General features: G+C 41.9%; 1 protein-coding gene across 9 annotated transcripts in view; it reads left to right on the plus strand.

The window, feature by feature from the left end:
• Nucleotides 1-2,373: 2,373 nt before the first annotated feature.
• NFYC (nuclear transcription factor Y subunit gamma) overlaps nucleotides 2,374-16,107 on the plus strand; it is an 84,873-nt gene continuing 71,139 nt past the window's right edge. For 3 of the 9 annotated variants that reach the window (XM_074305291.1, XM_074305303.1, XM_074305309.1), the window contains exon 1: nucleotides 2,375-2,639. The gene's annotated coding sequence lies outside the window, so the exon portion shown is untranslated. Of the gene's footprint in view, nucleotides 2,644-5,986; nucleotides 6,034-16,107 lie in introns of those variants that run through there. The other 6 variants (XM_074305266.1, XM_074305311.1, XM_074305292.1 and 3 more) reach the window with 6 other exon arrangements.

A 16,107-nucleotide genomic window follows, 5' to 3' on the forward strand; every position in this document is an offset into this window, starting at 1 on the left:
ACGAGATGATAATTGAATCCATGGGAACTGATGAGGTCACAGTGATAGAGGGAAAAGAGAAGATGGTAGCAGACAGAGCCCTATGGGACATACCTAGTTAGCAGGTATGACCTGGATGAATTCACAGCAAAGGTGCCTGAAGAATAATCAAATAGATAGGACAAGAAGGAAGTAATATATCAAAAACCTAGAGAGAACTGAATAGTGCAGTGGATATAGTAAGACTCATCTTCCTGAGTCAAATCTGGCCTCAAACACTTACTGTCACCCTGGGCAGGTCACTTTACCTTGTTTGCCCATCTGTAAAATGAGCTAGAGAAGGAAACAGCAAACTGTTCCAGTTCTCTGCCAAGACCACCCCAAATGGGGTCACACAGAGTCAGACTGGCCAAACTGGCAACAACAAAGCAAGAGCCTATCAAGGAACAGAAGGTAGTTTACAGAGCCAAAGGTTGCAGAGAGGTCAGGGTGTGATAAAGCTTTTGGATTTAGAAAGTAAGTGATCACTGGTAATGCTGGAGAGATTAACTGCAGCCCGCACGAGAGGAGAGAAGGCGGAGCACTGATCACATGCGGCCTTCTTAAGTTTGGCCACAGAAGCAGGCAGCTGGGAGCAGAATTAGCAGGGTCAGATGGGACTCTAGAAAGCTTTCTGAGAATAGGGAAAATTGGGAATGTCTGTAGGAAGAAGGGAAGCAGCCAGCATGCAGGGAGAGCAAGAAATCAAAAAGGGGGGATGAAGGAGGGAACAATCTACTGGAGGAGGGGGGGATCGCTTGTGCATCGAGAACCGTTAGCCCAGCCAAGGAGAAAAGCTCCCTCTTTATGTGAGATGGGGGTGGGTGGAGGGAGTAGGGAAGGAGAACTTAATGTTAAAAGGCACCTGAAGGACATGAAATGAGGAGGAAAGGAAGCTCTTAAGTTTAACAATAAACTGAGGCAAAACTCTCAGTGAAGAGGGTTAGGGAAGGGGAGCCATGGGAGGTCTGAGAGTTGCTGGGGAAGTGTAAAGGATCCACTGCCAGCACGCAGTGGGCTAGGAGCCTGGTCAGAATGGTTGCACGAGTCACCCAGGGCTGTCGCTTTAGCAGGACAAGCCTGGGGATGTGAGACAAGAAACAGGAAAGCGGCCAGGGCAGGGAGAGAACTAAGGAGCCGTCTATCAGACCCCGGTGCAGGTGAGGAGCAGGGCCCGGCACTGGGAGGAAGGAGACTGTGACCAGATCAGAGCACTCCAGAGCTCCTAAGCACGGAGGCGGGACCTTTGTGCGTGACCACGGATAGGACCAAGGGGAGGTGGAAGGATGGAGCACAGGAAGGGAGTAGGTGAGGAGGGAGCTTAGAGTGCTGGAGGGAGTATCAACATGTGTGCGGTTTCTAGAGTGAAGTTAGGAGCTGGGGGGTCACATACAAAATCCCGTTTGCCTTTCAGGTCTTTTAACATCTGGAGTTCTCCCTCCTCCACCCCCGTTTTCCTCACCACACTCTGGCCCTCCTTGCCAGGGTTTCCTGACTCCAGACATTTCCTCTGGGAGTGCCTGGAAAGCATTCCCTGGCTTCCTTCAAATCGCAGTTAACACACGTGTTTAAGGAAGTGTTCCCAATTTTTTTTAATTCTAGTGCCTTCTCTCTGGTTCCAGGGCATCCTGTGCGCAGCTTCTTGGTCTGTACTGGGGGTTAGATTGCGAGCTCCTTGCAGGGAGTGTGTGATGCGCCTCCTCCCAGATGCCCAGCGCTTAGCACAGTGCTTAGCACACGTTACTGATTGACAGGGGAGAACAGACTGTGATCCAAGTAAGGAACTCACGGAACTAGTGCAGAGAGAATCTTGGGAGATCTGGATTGCGGGTGAGCTAATCTTAATCTATTTCTTCGTCTGTAACATAAGGTAATTGTTAACAACTTTTATGAATTGCATTATTATGTAATTAGCACGAGTGGCACCTATACAACACATGGAAGGTTATAGAACTATTATAATTGCTGTAAGTTCTAACACGAGCAGGGTGGCTGGGAAGGCGCACCCTCGTGTCCGGTTTTAGGATCACAGGGCGGCGGGGTGACCCTGGACAGGTCTTTGCTACATTCCAGAGAGGGAATTTCCCCAGAAGACCTCAAACAATCCAGTTTCAGTGATTTGATTTCTAAGCATGTCACGTCCCCAGTTCTAGTAATGAAAAGGGAACAGACCGGTTCAAAAGCCTCGGATCCCAAAAGGGAAAAAAGGGAAACAAGGAAAAGGCGGAGAACAGTTCGCCAGGCCCCGCCCCACGACTTCCGTGAAAGGGGCGGAGCCTTAAACATATCTCGCCCCGCCCGCTGCCCCGGATCTCTGCACGCCCCCCCCCAACATCTCGCGAGACTTGATTGCCCGCTTCTGCGTACTACGTCCCTCCAGCAACCAAGGCGCCAAAGGCGGGGGGGAGGAGGGGGGAAAAGGGGAAAGTTGGGGGGGCCGAAGGGGGAGACGGTGCGAACGGCGCGGCCGCCATCTTGTTTGTGCCCCCGCTCCGCGCTCTCTCCGTTCTCCGTCACTCATACACTACCCCCCCCCCCCCGACCCCAAGCCGGACTTCTCCACGGCACCGGGACACGCCGGCGGTCTGAGTCCTCTTCCCGGGCAGCCAACGGCGTGGCGAGTGAGTAACGGGGGAGCGGCGGCGGCGGGCGGGCTAGGTGTGAAGGCGGCAAGAGGACAGGCCTGAAGGGAGGAGGGGGACCCGCCACGGCTCCCGGGGCTCCCAGACTTGGCCTCGAAGGTCCGGCCGTCCCGCTTCCTTCCTCCCCCCTCCCCCGCGCCGCGCGGTGGTTCGGTCCGGCCCCGTCCCGCTACTCCGCGCCGCGCCGCCATGTTGTGTCCTCGCGGGGCGCCGCCGCCTGCGCTCGCGGTGTCCGCGCGCCTTTCGCCGGCCCGCGGGCCCTCTCCCATTGGCGGAGGGGCCGGCGGCGGCGGCGGCGGCGGCGGGGGAGGAAAGGGGGAGCCTCGATCGTGATTGGTCGGTGGGGAGGAGGCCGCGGACCTGGCGCCTTATTGGTCGCGACGGCTCCGGACTGGAGGGGGAGGGGGCTTTAGGGAAGTGATGAATACTGGGGGTTCAAGTTTGCTCTTCCACCCTCTTTGGCTTGGGGCTGTCCTATAGCGGGGAGAGGCCCCCACGGCGCAGGCTTGGGGGAGGCCTTCTGGGGTGAGGGGGAGCTCTAGCGCTAGACATGGGGAGTCTGCAAGCTTTATTGCTTCTGGGATATCCACTCTTGAGGGTGCTGGGGTGAGTGCCAGGCATAGAAAGGTATGGAGTAGGGTGCTCCAAAAGGCAGGCGTGGTCGGGAGAGGCAGAGTGAGAAAGATGCCGGCCTTGTATTGTGGAGGAGGCCGCAGTAACGGGCGGGTACGTGGGCGGCGGGGGGGGGGGGGTTATTGGGTTTTCCAGGCACAGGAAAGTCTCAGTTTGAAAGTTGGTTGGGCCTGCCTAGGCGTCGGGGTATGGGGGGGAGACAGCTGCTGGGGCGGTGCACATCATACCAGGTCTGCAGGCAGCAAGAGCGGAGTTCCAGTTTTGCCTGACTCACGTGGGTGACCTGGGGTCTCGGAACTGGTGTTTGTTGCGGGAATATTAATACCCACCTCATTGGACGTGGCAGATCTTGTAGGGCACTTGACCTGGATCTGGCGGCTTTCAGTGCGTTTCCGAGCACTGGCTTCCCAGACCTGGTTGAGTGTCTAGGAGGCTTTAAGGGGGCTGCTAGGGCTGGGAAAGGTGGGGAATCAGGAAAGCAGGGAGACCTCCACTGGTGAAGAAACACCTGGACTGTTATTTACTACAGGGAGTGAGACTGGGTCTTACAAGAAAAAGCTGCCTATCCAACGAGGCTTAAAGGGAGCCTGTCTCTGAATGGGGCTGGGGTGTAGCATGGGAATGTCCAAGCACCCCAGACTGGGGACTGTGCAGCTTGAAAAGCCATGATAACCAGAAAGACAGAGCAGAGGACCAGCACCTAGCTCTTTGGTTTTCCTTTTTGACAGTCTTGAGCTCTTCCTCCCTCCCTCCCTCCTTCCTTCCCTCCTTCCTTCCTTCCTTCCTTCCTTCCTTTTCCTCCCTTCCTCCCTCCCAGGCAATTGGGATTAAGTGGCTTGCCCAGGATCACACAGCCAGGAAGTGTTAAGTGTCTGAGATCGGATTTGAACCCAGGTCCTCCTGATTTAAGGGCTGGTGCTTTATTCACTTCACCACCTAGCTACCCTTTTTTCTTTGTTTTTAAAAATACAGCCTTAGGAACGAAAATAACCTGACACATAACTTCTCTTCCTTACATAAGAACACTTGACAACAGTTTCTGGTTCATATTTCATGATGAAATATGACTCTCCTCTTCTTCCAGTCCAAAGTTTTAAAACATGGAGCAGGGGGCACATTCCAGCTGCACTGAATCATACCGGCTCAGGTCGATTTCAGAGGACTCATAATAAGCCACAGGGACAGGTCAAAACACATTTGCACCCAACTCGTGAGTTCCACAGGACAGCATTTACTGGGTGGTGCTTTTTCTTCCAGAACAGTTGTAAATACCTGTGCTTTTAGTCCATTTTCAGATGAGATTTCCAGTCTTTGGGTTAACATAAATACACCTGGAATCTGGGAAGGAAAAGGGAATGGGAACTGCAGTACAGTAATAAGATTATTTTATTTTATTTTTGCTCTTTGCTAAGGCAGTTGGGGTTAAGTGACTTGCCCAGAGTCACACAGCTAGGAAGTGTTAAGTGAAGTCATATTTGAACTCAGGTCCCTCCTGACTGGTGCTCTATCCACTTCCGCACCTCCATGCCCCCAGGACAGTAATAAGATTGTATGGATTGGGTCTGTTTCAAGTTTTGCACATGGATTTTACTAAAGGCTGTGTTTTTTTCATGTTTGAGTCTTCTATATGAGAGCATTTTAGAGTTGAACATAATTAAAATTTATAAATTCAGAAAATGTCAATTAAGAGCTTACTATATACTTTGCTCCTTTTAGGAAGAGAGATACTGCTTACAGTATTTCTACCAACAAGCATATGTATGGGAGAAAGGTGCACACAAAAATATTCTATGAGGAGAGGAAACAGGCATTTGATTGGGGTTCCAGAGGGTGAGATTTAATAAGTAAAGGGGGGGGGAATACCATAAGCATAGATAATAACAAAGACAGGGAATTGAAAACATAGGGCATTCATGTGGTGTATTGGTAAATACTGGATCTTTTATGTTTGAGCTGCATTATTAACATTTCCTTCATTGCTTTCTTAAGTCTGGAAAATAAAATAACAAATTCAAATCACGATTTGTACCATTTTTATATTTCCAAGCTTATAATTCTCACTCTGAAAATTTAGTGGTAGTCTCAGGAGCATGTATGAGCTGGCTCTTGTGGTTTTGAACCATTATGGATTCTAAACTGACCCTAGCACCCTGTGTGTGTTCTAAGGACAGAGAATTGGTCTAGGCTGCCTGATACTCTGTGTAACTTAGTGTCCTAGGAAAGGTCAATTGGGAACACATTTAGGAGACCTGGAATCCCTAGCAAAGGAGTTTGAACTTTAGTCAGAGTACACAATAGAAGACAATTCATAAGAAGGCAGAATATAATGGAAAAGCATTTGGTTTGAAGTCGAGACCCCAGTTCCAGCACTTATCCACAGTGTGTCATTGGGCTAGTCATTTCTGAATGTACAAGCTTACAACTGTTTTGATAATTTTTGGAATATCTTGTACTTGCGTAAACAAATATATGTGGATTGAGGCAGCTAGGTGGTGAAGGTGATAAGATTGCTCAGCCTAGAGCCAGAGAGATCTGAGTTTAGATATGACCCTAGAAACTGTGACTTTGGCAAGTGACAATCTCTGCTTTAGTTTCCTCAGCTGTAAAGTATATAATGGAAACCTGGTAGAGTTGTTGTTAGATGAAGTAATAATTGTAAAGCTCTTAATATAGGGGTCAGGCACATAGGCAATACTATATAAATGTTAGCTATAATTTTCATTAAAGGTAGTATGGCAAAGTGAATAAGGGCTGGCCTTGCGTTTGGTAAGATAGGTTCCCCCTGAGGATGGTTATGCATTCTTGGACAAGTCACTTAGCCTCTCAATCCAACTTTCGAAAGATTCTGGATCCCAGACTGATGTTTGTTGACAGAACTTTCCATATTGAAAGCTCCCTACAGTAATGAAATGAAATGACAGATACACATTTCCTTCTTAACCTTAAAAAAAAAAAAAAAAAAAAAGACCATTAATGAAGACATGCTCTAAGAGGAGGTAACCCAACTAAATCTGTTGATTAAAAAAACGTTGGATTGGAAGGAACTGGGCAGGTCCATTATGCAAGTGACTACTGTTGTGACTGATTCCAGAGGGGGCCATAAAGAGAATTTCTAATAAGTAAGAAATAAATACCAGCTGCTTGTAAAATATGCTGATGAAATAGAATTTTTAGGATTTGGGAAGTTAGAGAATACCACTTCCAGAAGCTTGAAGATCAGTAGTGATTCCACTTTCAAAAATTGTGAATTCAAGAAAAGGAACAGTTAGTTTAGGGAAAGAAATAATTAACTTGGTTCTGAGAATGCTGTTTGAGTTCTAGGTAAAAAGATTATAAGATCAGAGCTTCTAGAGCTGGAATAAATCTCAGAGGTTATTAGGATCAACCTCCTTATTTTAAAAATCAGGAAACTAGGTTCACAAAACTAGCGAGGATCCTGCTTAGTGTAGGCTTAGAATGCAGGTTTCTGGATATCCTATCCTTTAGGCAGAGGAAAATTCAGGATTAGAGAAAGATCTGGTAATTATTTATAAAGAAGTAACAGTTCAATGCAGGAGGAAAAATTATTAAGGGACAAAATCTTACAAAGGAAAAAACTTTCAGAATATCCAATTTCAAGGTCAGAAAGAAAATTAACTAAACAGATAATCATAAAAGTAAATAGAGAACCAAGAGAGCTAATATCTCTAAAATCAGAGGAAAGAAACTGGTAGTATCAAAGATACAGAAGCATCACAAAGGATTGGAAAAAATGATTTTTGATAATTTTAATAAATTTGTGGGTGGGATGGAAGCAAGCAGCTAAGATAGAAATGATGAAGTGAATATATGTTAGGAAAATACGTTTGGCAGTGAATGGGAAACAGGTTATATTTTGGTTGGTTTAGAAAGCCTTTTATAGAATTAGGGGAAATCTTAATCCTAAAAAAACATGTTGTCCAGATGGTAATATTGAGATCATGTATAAGATGGAAGTTTATAACTGGTTTTATAAGCTAGTAACTTGGTTTTGGAGGAATCCAAGAAGTCTTGTCTTAGGGCACTAGAGGGATTGAAATAATTGCCTTTAGGGCTTCCTAAAGGCATGGTATGAATTACTAGTTTCTTCATTTTCCTGAACAGGTTGAGTTTACTTTTGAGCTAATACTGAACTCACTCCATCCAACATTTCTTTAAGTGGCCACTTTGTGCAAGGCTGGGCAGCACTTTTTTTTTTTTTCCCTTTTCTTTTCTTTTTCTTTCTTTCTTTTTTTTTTTAATTAATTTTATAATTATAACATTTTTTGACAGTACATATGCATAGGTAATTTTTTACAACATTATCCCTTGTACTCCCTTCTGTTCCGAATTTTTCCCCTCCTTCCCTCCACCCTCTCCCCTAGATGGCAGGCATTCCCATACATATTAAATATGTTATAGTATATCCTAGGTACAATATATATGTGCAGAACCGAATTTTGTTGTTGTTGTTGTTGCAAAGGAAGAATTGGATTCAGAAGGTAAAAATAACCTGGGGAGAAAAATAAAAAATGCTAACAGTTTACACTCATTTCCCAGTGTTCCTTCTCTGGGTGTAGCTGATTCTGTCCATCATTGATCAATTGGAATTGGATTAATTCTTCTCTATGTTGAAGATATCCACTTCCATCAGAATACATCCTCATATAGTAGTGTTGTTGAAGTGTATAATGATCTCCTAGTTCTGCTCATTTCACTCAGCATCAGTTGATGTAAGTCTTTTTAAGCCTCATTCTTTTTTTTTTTTTAAATAATTTTTTATTATATATTTTTTTATAATATTATCCCTTGTATTCATTTTTCCAAATTATCCCCCCCTCCCTCTACTCCCTCCCCCCCAATGACAGGCAATCCCATACATTTTACATGTGTTACAATATAACCTAGATACAATACATGTGTGTAAATACCATTTTATTGTTTCACAATAAGCATTAGATTCCGAAGGTACATGTAACCTGGGCAGACAGATATTAGTGCTAACAATTTACATTCACTTCCCAGTGTTTCTTCTCTGGGTGTAGCTACCTCTGTCCATCATTGATCAACTGGAAGTGAGTTGGCTCTTCTTTATGTTGAAGATTTCCACTACCATCAGAATATATCCTCATACAGTATTGTTGTTGAAGTGTACAGTGATCTTCTGGTTCTGCTCATTTCACTCAGCATCAGTTGATGTAAGTCTCTCCAGGCCTCGCTGTATTCCTCCTGCTGGTCATTTCTTACCGAGCAATAATATTCCATAACCTTCATATACCATAATTTACCCAACCATTCTCCAACTGATGGACATCCATTCATCTTCCAGTTTTTAGCTAAAACAAAAAGAGCTGCCACAAACATTTTGGCACATATATATCTCTTTCCGCTCTTTAGTATTTCTTTGGGATATAAGCCCAGTAGTAGCACTGCTGGGTCAAAGGGTATGCACATTTTGATAACTTTTTGGGCATAGTTCCAAATTGCTCTCCAGAATGGCTGGATTCTCTCACAACTCCACCAGCAACGTATTAGTGTCCCAGTTTTCCCACATCCCCTCCAACATTCATCATTATTTGTTCCTGTCATCTTAGCCAATCTGACAGGTGTGTAGTGGTATCTCAGAGTTGTCTTAATTTGCATTTCTCTGATCAGTAGTGATTTGGAACACTCATGTGAGTGGATATAGTTTCAATTTCTTCATCTGAGAATTGTCTGTTCATATCCTTTGACCATTTATCAATTGGAGAATGGTTCGGTTTCTTATAAATTAGGGTCAGTTCTCTATATATTTTGGAAATGAGACCTTTGTCAGAACCTTTGCTTTTAAAAATATTTTCCCAATTTGTTACTTTCCTTCTAATCTTGTTTGCATTAGTATTGTTTGTACAGAAACTTTTTAGTTTGATGTAATCAAAATCTTCTATTTTGTGATCCAAGCCTCATTCTGTTGGTCATTTCTTTACAGAACAATAATATTCCATAACATTAATATACCATAATTTACCCAACCATTCTCCAATTGATGGACATCCATTCATCTTCCAGTTTCTAGCCACTACGAAAAGAGCTGCTACAAACATTTTGGCATACACAGGTCCCTTTCCCCTGGTTAACATTCACTCTTGCAAAATCTTTTGTGTTCCAATTTTTTTCCCCTTCCTCCTCTCCTAGACAGCAAGCAATCTAATGTAGGTTAAACATGTGCAATTCTTCTAAGCATATTTCCTCACTTATACTGCACAAGAAAAATCAGATCAAAAGGGAGAAAAAATGAGAAAGAAAAATTAAGCACCCAAACAACATCAAAAAAGGTGAAAATACTATTTTTTGATTCACATTCAGTCTCCATAGTTCTCTTTCTGGATATGGATCATCACAAGTCTATTGGAGTTGCTGAAAAGAGCTAAATCCAGGTGATTGTATTTCAAAAAGGAAATAAGGCAATGCTGTAATCTCATCATACTAGAGTTCTCTCTTTGGATTTTTGAACTTTTTGTATAGTTAATTATTGTTTTAGCTTGTAGCCAAAGGGCAGGAAACATGTTTCTTTTCAAACAAATACAAGACCCTGGTGTTGTAGGAGGCAAAGCTTTTAAATTGGCAATTATTAGGTAGACAGAAGATTGTTATTTATGGTGTTATTTAAACTGACTTGTTTCAGTAATACTGAATTAGAGGACTTAAATCCTATTATCCATCCATCATACTGTAATTTGTAGACATCTATGTATACACACGTGTATATGAATATATGCACATATATGTAATATGTGTGTACACACAGACATATGCATATACACGGTGCTTTTGCTTTGCTTCTTCCTATGAGTGTATGATTTGAAGATCTTTTTCCTCATTCATTCAATGAAAGCAGAGGTCACATCTAACAGAAAATTCCAGTTCAGTTCCTAACTCTTAGCCCTTGTTAGAATTATTATAACCTTATATGAGCCTCAGTGTCCTCATTTATAAAAATAATTAATAATACTCACATTCCCTTCACAGGTATTTCTAAGGCTCAAATCTCATGAAATACTACATAAAAGTTAACAAATATAATAATTTGACAAGTGAATGTCTGGCAATGTATTGTACTCCTTGTAAAATCTATTCTTTGGAACAATGACTATTTTGAGAACATAAGTTTCTCTGTCTAAATATTCCTTTCAGAGTTACTTTGGGAGGCTATATATTAAAAACAGCAAAAGTAGTTTAACATTTTTATGATACTCTAAGGTTTTAAAAATATTTTTTCACTACATCCCCATGAGATAGGTAGTTCAAGTATTATTGTCTTCATGTTACAGATGAGCAAACTGAGGCTCAGAGAAGTAAAGTGACTGACTGGCCCATAGCTGTGAGAGAGCTACTCCATTCTCCAAATCCAGGACAAGGGTTTTTTTGGGGAACCCCCCCCCCAATTATTGCTTTAGCTATGCTGCCAGCACACAGAAAATTTTGGGAATGTCTCCACTTGAGAAATTGCTTTCAGACACTGTGATCCTTTTTGCACCTCTGGAATTGCCTTCAGAAGCAGAGGGTGCTCTCCCCACTTCTGGAATCACTTTCAGAGTCTAGGGTACTTGGATATTCTTAAAGGGCGAATTTAATTTTTTGTGAAAGGATCACAAGTCTGATAAATTAGGTGGTGGATGAAACTGGGAAATCCTGTTTTTAAAAAAGCTGTGGCACATGAATTGTCACTGAAGGAATTCCAAGAAAGGAGTTCAGAGACAGAGGTATAAGTATTGACATTGTTGGAATAATTGCCTAGTCTTCACTTCCCCAAAGACCTAATGTTAATCCATCTCAACTAAGTGATTTGTTTGTTTATTTTATGGAGCAGAAGGCACTTAGTTACATAGGAGTACCTGCCATTTGGGAGGAAAGTCTCTATTCATGGTAGCCCAATCATCAGTCTGTATCAGAGTGCTCACTTTAGAGCCTTTAGAAACCTGAAACTATATTATTTTTATAATGGCAGTACTGACTTCTCCCTTCTGGGCCTCAGAAACCGGGTACTTTCTACTGGTGGTTCTTCTAAGAGCACTCAGCCCTAGGTTCTATCACCAGCTTCAGCTGTATTAAACAGTGCTGACAACAAACCGTGGGAACTCATGGAAAAGGCTGCCTTTTTCTGAGGGTTTCATGGTTTTGAGTCTTTTTACAGACTGCCTTAAAGTGGCTGAACTGTTCTGTTGGTTAGAGGGCTGGGCTGGGGGTCAGGAAGACTGTGTGTGAGTGATTTGGGTAACTCAGGCTTGCAGTATGCAGTATGGATCGGGACCAAACAGCCCAACCAGAAACAATTCTGAAGAGTCTGTGCTTTGTAGTCACAACTCTGCCTCCTACACGGGGTATCCCCAAAGTTTTCATTCAGTTTCAAACTACAAGGAACTTTTATGCCCAAGGGAATCTTGTGTAGGTAGTATTGTAATAACCTGTATATTGGTTGCCACAGAGGAACAAGTAAAGTTTTATAAGACCGTATAAATACATAGCCTTCACAGGTCAGATGCAGGTGAAGATAGTTTGTTTATTATTATTATTATTATTATTATTATTATTATTATTATTATATTTTTAAATTTTTAAAAATTTTTAATTTAATTTAATTTTTTTTTTTTGCTGAGGCAAGTAGGGTTAAGTGACTTACCCAGGATCACAAAGTTTGCCAAACAATTTACAGAATTATCTCATTTAAGCCTACAATCCTGTGCGGTAGGTTCTATGGGCATTATTACTCATTTCACAGGGGGAAGAAACTAAGGTTTAATACACAAGTGACTTGTTTAAGGAAGGTTACATAGGAATCAGAAGAGATCAAACTAAAATCCAGGTCTGTCACCTTCAAGACCAGGCTTTTCCCTTTAGACTTGTGTAGGGCTTGTAAATAGGGCACATCCAACAGGCAACTAATGTAATGTTCAGGTTGTATTTTCCAAACAAAGGAGGCAGGGAAAGATGCATCATGTTTGAAGGCACATACAGCGGATGGTGTCTTTGGAGACTTCTTGTGACCCTTGAATGCTACGTTGTGTCAAGGACATTTTCCGGAAGAGGAGCTACAATTATCCAGGAAGGTGGGGCCCTTGAGGACTGGCCAGAAAGATTTGATTGGGGGTAGGGGGAAGGCCAGTTGGAATTGCTAAGATCCCTTAATGGATTCTTGGTCCTTATCAGTGGGAGTCTGGTCCCAGGAGTGAAAGAGATAAGATAATGAGTTAGAAAACAATTGGTTAAGTACTTTCTAGGTGCCAGGCCTTTGAGCTAAGTACTGGGGATACTGTGAGGTAAAATGTAGCACCCATTCTCTAGGAACTTAAGAGTCTTTAGACTACATAAACAACCCTGTACTGATATATAGGATTAATGGGAGAAAATCACCTGAGAGACTATTAAAAGAAATCAGGAAAGGCTTCTTGTAAGATGCGCAATTGTAGCTGACACTTGGAAGAAGCCAGGAAGCTGAGATGAATCTAGACTGGGAGACAGCAAATAAAAATATCTGGAGTCAGGAGAAGTAGTGTCTCATGTAAAGAAAATTAGGAAGGGAAAGGTTATAAAGGATTGTAAAAGCCAAACAGAATCTTGGAAATAATAATGACTTGGTTGAATAATGGTCAAACTTTGACTTTAAGTTCAGTTTGGCAATTGGGTAGAGCTTGCATTGGAGTGAGGAGAGACTTGGGTGGGATGGAGCTGACAAGCATTTACTAAGCACCTACTGTTTGCCAGGCATTGTGCTGATTGCTTTACAAATATCTCATTTGATACTCAAGAACCGAGGTAGATGCTATTATTATTCCCATCTTGCAAATGGAGGAGACTGGTTAAGACTTGCCTAGGATCACACTGATAGGAAATATCTTTGGCTGGAAATGAATTCAGGTCTTCCTGATTCCAGGCCCAGTGTTTCCAATGATTCCAGTGATTACAGGCACTGCATGAGTTGACACCAGTCAGTAGACTATTGCAGCAGTTCAGGCCTGAGGTGATAGGGTCTACACTAGGTTATCATTATCAGAGGAAAGAAGCAGGCAGTCAGCGCGCGCGCACACACACACACACACACACACACACACACACACACGATGAATGGTGCAATTTGAATTCAGGAATAATTTGACTTACTGTTCCACCATTAGCACTTGCTTTTACATTTGTACATATCTTCAAGTATAGACATGTATACAAGGAATATTCACTAAAATTTAATTTGTGCTTTTCTTTAAAATTGTTAAAAATGAATAACAATTAGCATGATTCTTTTTGTGAAATACTGAGGGGAAGCAAATCAGTAAAATACTGGCATGTTTTAGATGCTGAAAAGCATGGTTGGGAGAAGATGTTTGGAAATTTGGCAAATCCTAGTAGCTCTTGGGGGTAGAGAGTGGAGGGAGGAGTTCAGATTTTTTACTTTGGAAATTAGTAGGTAGTAAATGTGCAGTTGTTTTGCCCCCTTCTCTCTAATACCCTTTGATAAAGAGGAGAATTAAAACCTATATTCAAAATGAATGATGTGATAAGGACTGAATACTTTGTGTTCTAAATTTTTCTCCCTCTCATCTCCCTCTCCCCAAGACCAAAGGCAATCTGATATAAGTTAAATATGTGCAATCCTTTTAAACATATTTTCATAGTTGTGCAAGAAAAATCAGATTGAAAGAGGAAAAAAACATGAGAAAGAAAAAACAAACAAGCAAAAAAGGTGAAAATACCATGCCTTGATCCATTTTCAGTCTCCATAGTTCTTTCTCTGGATACAGATGGTATTTTCCACACCAAATCTATTGGAGTTGTCTTGAACATTGTTGAGAAATCCATGTCCATCACAGTTGATCTTATAACATAATCTTGCTGTTCCTGTGTACAATGTTCTCTTGTTTCTACTCACTTCATTTAGCATCAGTTCATTTAAGTCTTTCTGAAATCATCCTGCTGATCGTTTCTTACAGAACAATAATATTCCAGAATATACATATACCACAACTTATTCAGCCATTCTCCAACTGATGGGCATCCACTCCATTTACATTTCATTGCCACCATAGGAAGAGCTGCTGCAAACACTATTGCACATGATCCTTTATGATCTCTCTGGGATGTAGGCCCAATAGTGAGACTGCTGGATCAAAGGGTATGCACAGTTTGCTAGCCTTTTGGACATAGTTGCAGATTGTTTTCCACAGTGATTGGATCAGTTCACGACTCCACCAACAATACATTAGTGTCCCAGTGGAAATATATTTTTAAACAAAAATAAATTTAGTCTTTGTAGGAAGCATGCACACATAACTGATAAAAAAATAAACCCTTTGGTAGCATGCAAAACAAAATGCTTTGTGAGGTCATAGCAGAGACTTCCTTGGACAGTATTTCAGTTGGATTTTTAAAGCACGGTTAGCATTCCTTTGGGAAAAAAGAGAAAAAGAAGACTGTGGTTGAGCAGCAGAGGCATAAAAGTATAGGGTGTATGTTTGTTGGTAACTCATGGAAGGTGGAGTGGGCTAGGCCTGGAAAGCAGGGGACCCCTGCTGAGTGCAGAAACATTAGGAAGCTTAGAAGTCCAATAAGGAAAAAAATGGCATGGTCAGTTCTGTCCTTTAAGAAGAGTAGTTTTTTATTGTGTAAAGGGATAAATTTTGGCTTCAGATTACGGAGATTGAATGCCATTGTTGGAACTGATGTAGTCAGAGTGAAGTTTGGAAGGGCAGGTAGAAATAATAAATTTTATTTTGGAGTAGTTGAGTTTCAGGCTCAGTAGGACATCCAGGTAGAGTATGTCTAGTAGGAGTGTTGATTAGTTTAATATGGAGAGGTGGCCTGAAGATGGTTGAATGAGCCTGGCTCTGGAGTCAGAGGACTAAGCCTCAGACCCCACTTCTTAGGCTTATACCCTGGGTGATCTGCAGTAAGTCAGTGTAATTCTCTGAGCTTCAGTTTCCTCCTCTGTAAAATCAGGAGGTTGGACTGAATACTCTCTGAGATCCCCTCCACAACTGTGATCCTATATACATCCACCTTCTGACAGTCCAGATTCTGTGGGCTTTGGTGAGGAGAGGATGTTGAAGGAAGTAATAGCCAAGTCCAGTTTTTAATGCTTATTTAGTATGGAAATTAATAATGTTTGTAACTAGCGCTTTGTTTTTTTTTTTTATTCTCTCCCTAGTCATCCTAGTTAGTAATATTTTCTCTTCTTTGAAATTACTTTGAATGTATTATGTACTTGTTAAATTTAATTTCTCATTTGACTCCTTACAACAATGCTTTGAGACCAATTAAGTTACCCTAATTTCACAGATGAGAAAACTGAGGTTCACAAAAATGAAATGATTCCACAGATAAGAAGCTAGCTGAGTCAAAACCTAGCTTAGTCCAGGACCAGAAATTTCTTTAATCCAGCACAGCTACTTCATGGTGAGTGTCCTTTCTAAATCCCTATTTTGTTATTGTGAATAACAAAATTAAGACTGATGATAGCACATGTGATCTAAAATTTGTTAACACCATTCATTTATTCCTTTTCCCTGGCTAAGTGATTTAACCTCTTTCTGCCTCTGTTCCCTCATCTGTGAAGTAGGGATAATAATACCTCCTGAAGTTGTTGTGATGATGAGATATTTGTAAAGTGCTTTGCAGTCCTTAAAGTACTATATAAATGCTGGCTACAATAGTAATATAATTATCACTCTTTAAAGTAGATACTTTTGTTGCTATTTTTTATTCTTTATAAAGCTGTTAGCAAGGTATCTTAGAATCATAGACTTTTTTAAAAATAAAATTTTGTTGATGTCTTTTGTTCATACATTGC

This window comes from Sminthopsis crassicaudata, chromosome 3, assembly GCF_048593235.1.
Source record: "Sminthopsis crassicaudata isolate SCR6 chromosome 3, ASM4859323v1, whole genome shotgun sequence".
Lineage (NCBI taxonomy): Eukaryota > Metazoa > Chordata > Mammalia > Dasyuromorphia > Dasyuridae > Sminthopsis > Sminthopsis crassicaudata.